The following is a 3,329-nucleotide window of genomic DNA, read 5'->3' on the forward strand; positions in this document are numbered from 1 at the left end:
AATGGCAAAGATAACCTCATTTTACAGGAGAAGGAGAACATCGGTGCAAAATGGAATTCAATCTTGACAGATGAGGTGATTCACTTGGGCAGGAAAAACATAGAAATGGAATACATGAACAGCAGGACCCTGAAAAGCACAGAGGATCACAGTGACCTTGATGTGCGTGTTCCAGTTCCTGAACGGATAAGGACAGGTGGATAAAGTGGATACTTGCCTTTATTAGCCAAAGCAGAGTTTAAGAGCAGGGAGCAGATCGAACTGTATAAAACATTGGTTACGTCACAGCCAGAGTATTGTGCACACAGTTCTGGAATCTACATTAGAGGAGGGAGCAGAGGAGATTGACCAGACTGGCCAGATTTACCAGGATGTTGCCTGGGCTAGAGAGTTTCGGTTATGAAGAGAGATTGGACATACTGGGGTTGCTTTCCTTGGAGCAGAGGAGATTGAGAGGGGGGCATTGTGTCACAACACGGAAACAGACCCTCCGATCCAACTCGTCCGTGCCAACCAGATATCCTAAATTAATCTAGTCCCATTTGCCAGCTTTTGGCCCATTTCCCTCTAAACCCTTCCTATTCATGTACCCATCCAGATGCCTTTTAAATGCTGTAATTGTACCAGCCTCCACCACTTCCTCTGACAGCTCATTCCATACATGCACCACCCTCTGTGAGAAAAAGTTGCCCCTTAGGTCCCTTTTAAATCTTTCCCCTCTCACCTTAATTCTATGCCCTCTAAGTTTGGACTCCCCTACCCTGGAGAAAAGACCTTGGCTATTCACCCGATCGATGCCCCTCATGCTTTTATAAACTTCTACAAGGTTATAAGCCTCTACAATGCACTGACCTCGGCCTCCGATGCTCCAGGGAAAAATAGTCCCAGTCTATTTAGAGATAGCAAGAACTGCAGATGCTGGAGTCAGAGATAACACAGTGTGGAGCTGGAGGAGCACAGCAGGCCAGGCAGCATTAGAGGAGCATGAAAGTTGACGTTTTGGGTCAATTCTGAAGAAGGGCCCCGACCCAAAACAACAACTTGTCTCCTCCTCTGATGCTGCCTGGCCTGCTATGTTCCTCCAACTCCACACTGTATTATGCCAGTCTATTCAGTCTCTCCCTATAGCTCAAACCCTCCAGTCCTGGCACTGTCCTTGTAAATCTTTTCTGAACCCTTTCAAGTTTCACAACATCCTTCCTATAGCAGGGAGACCAGAATTGAATACAGTATTCCAAAAGTGGCCTAACCAATGTCCTGTACAGCCACAACATGACCTCGCGACTCCTATACTCAATGCACTGACCAATAAAGGCAAGCATACCCGATGCCTTCTTCACTACCCTGATTGAGATGTACAAAATTGAGGGGCATAGACATACATAAACTGTTCCCCGTGGTGGAGGGATCAATGACCAGGCAAATAAAATTAAGGGAAGGAGCAGGAGGTTTATGGAATAGGAGTTAAAATTTACGTGTGTGTACCTAGAGCTCACCGCCTATAAACGGTGGTGGAGGAGGCAGAAACCTATCAAACATTTAGTAAGTGAGATAACAAGGTGCAGAGCTGGATGAACACTGCAGGCAAGCAGCATCAGAGAAGCGGGAAGGGTCTAGGCCCAAAACGTCAGCCTTTCTGCTCCTCTGATGCTGCTTGGCCTGCTGTGTTCATCCAGCTCTACATCTTGTTATCTCAGATTCTCCAGCATCTGCAGTTCCTGTTATCTCTGAAACATTTAGTAAGTATTTAGAGGTACACTCTGCAGCGCTGAGGCTAGGGGCCAAGAGCTGGAAAATGGGACTAGAATAGTGAGGCGGTTGTTTTTGACCAGCTTTTCACCACTCCACACCCTCCCGATCCAAGTGACCCTGCCATTCCAATGTGGGAAGCAACGGGCAGGCCATCAACTGTCCTGTTGCCTGTGCCAGACCGTTTGGAAAGACTTTCCCGTCTCCTTCATTGCTCCCCGTACCTGGGCAGGTCTGTCTCCATTCCCCTGTTGGAAAGTTTCCGTATGTGCTACTGCTGTCACAAACTGAAATTGTAACGCCAGCTTCTGTTTTACGGCGCGGATTAGTTTCAACCTGCAAACCCCGATTACCGACACTCCGTTACTGAGTGGCTTCTGTAACTAACAACTGAAGGAGCAGCGCTGCAAAGGCTTGTTGTTTTCAAACAAACCTGTTGGACTATAACCTGGTGTCGTGTGATTTTTGACTCGGGACAGAAGAGGGGCAAATGTAACAATGAAGAAGTTTTTCCTTTCTTCCTCCACCCCCCCCCAAAGAAAAAGAAACATTCAATCCGTGTAAAGTGAAGAAGCAGGGGAGCTGTTCTAACAAAGCTAATCAGTCGGCAAACTTCCTAGAAACCGGGACACAGACATAAATAGGAGACAGACACACAATTAGAGAAAGAGACATACAGAGAGCGAAAGACAGATAACTCTGACCCTACCTCCCTGAGACTGAGACTGAGACTGAGCCCTCACCAGCTCCTTTTCCTGCCACACAGTCTGATGGGAAATGGCTCTCTCTCATTCATTCTCCTCCCACCCACTTTTACTATGGAGAGCTGCAAGGGACATAACGAGAGAATTAAGTACATACGGACTGCTGCTGCATTCCCACCTTTTAAAGGTGGGAGATTATCTCAGAGCCTGCCAAAGTGGGGCTTGTTAAAGAAGCTGCAAGTACAGCTCGCACACTGAGTTAGTTATACAGCGGCTGTCTGATTTGCTCTACCAACGCCAGTTGTTTAGTTATAAAATTACACAGCACGCAACATGCTCAGTCCCACACAAACTCCTCCTATTTCCTCTTCATCTCACCCCCACATCGCCATATCCTCCTCCTCCTTTCTGTTTTCTGTGTTTATCCAGCTCCACGAGCAAATTGTCATTACCCACGCTGACCTCTCCCTGTAGCACTAAATTCCACATTCTCTGGGCAAGACGTTTCTCCTGAATTTGCCTCGATGGACTTATAAGCGAATGCACACCCGGTAGTCCTGCTATCCCCCACATCTTACCCCTTTGAGACTGGGATCCTTTGATTATTTTAAGGACCTCTATCAGATTGCCCCCTTCTCTTCCCCCATGATCCAAAACCCGAGCCTTTTAGATCTTTCATGATTGTCACAATCTCTCGTTGCCATATTATCCTGGGGGTTTGTGGGTGTCCCCCTGATAATAATCTCCCCCTGCATGGTTTGTTCCAGTCCAAGGGTATTGGTTGTGAGGAGCTATTTGACTGTGGTGTGCATCAAGTCTGAATTCCATGTTAGTCTCAGAGGTCCAGACAAAAGTGTGCGCCCAAAACATGCACAC

At 47.2% G+C, this 3,329-nt stretch overlaps 1 protein-coding gene across 4 annotated transcripts in view; it reads right to left on the reverse strand.

The window, feature by feature from the left end:
- pofut1 (protein O-fucosyltransferase 1) overlaps positions 1-2,690 on the reverse strand; it is a 13,043-nt gene extending 10,353 nt beyond the window's left edge. Inside the window, exon 1 of one of the 4 annotated variants that reach the window (XM_048619983.1) lies at positions 2,611-2,690. The gene's annotated coding sequence lies outside the window, so the exon portion shown is untranslated. Of the gene's footprint in view, positions 1-1,973; positions 2,422-2,458; positions 2,579-2,610 lie in introns of those variants that run through there. The other 3 variants (XM_020523276.2, XM_048619982.1, XM_048619981.1) reach the window with 3 other exon arrangements.
- Between the last annotated feature and the right edge of the window lie 639 nt (positions 2,691-3,329).

This window comes from Rhincodon typus, chromosome 45 (assembly GCF_021869965.1).
Source record: "Rhincodon typus isolate 14 chromosome 45, sRhiTyp1.1, whole genome shotgun sequence".
Taxonomy (NCBI): domain Eukaryota; kingdom Metazoa; phylum Chordata; class Chondrichthyes; order Orectolobiformes; family Rhincodontidae; genus Rhincodon; species Rhincodon typus.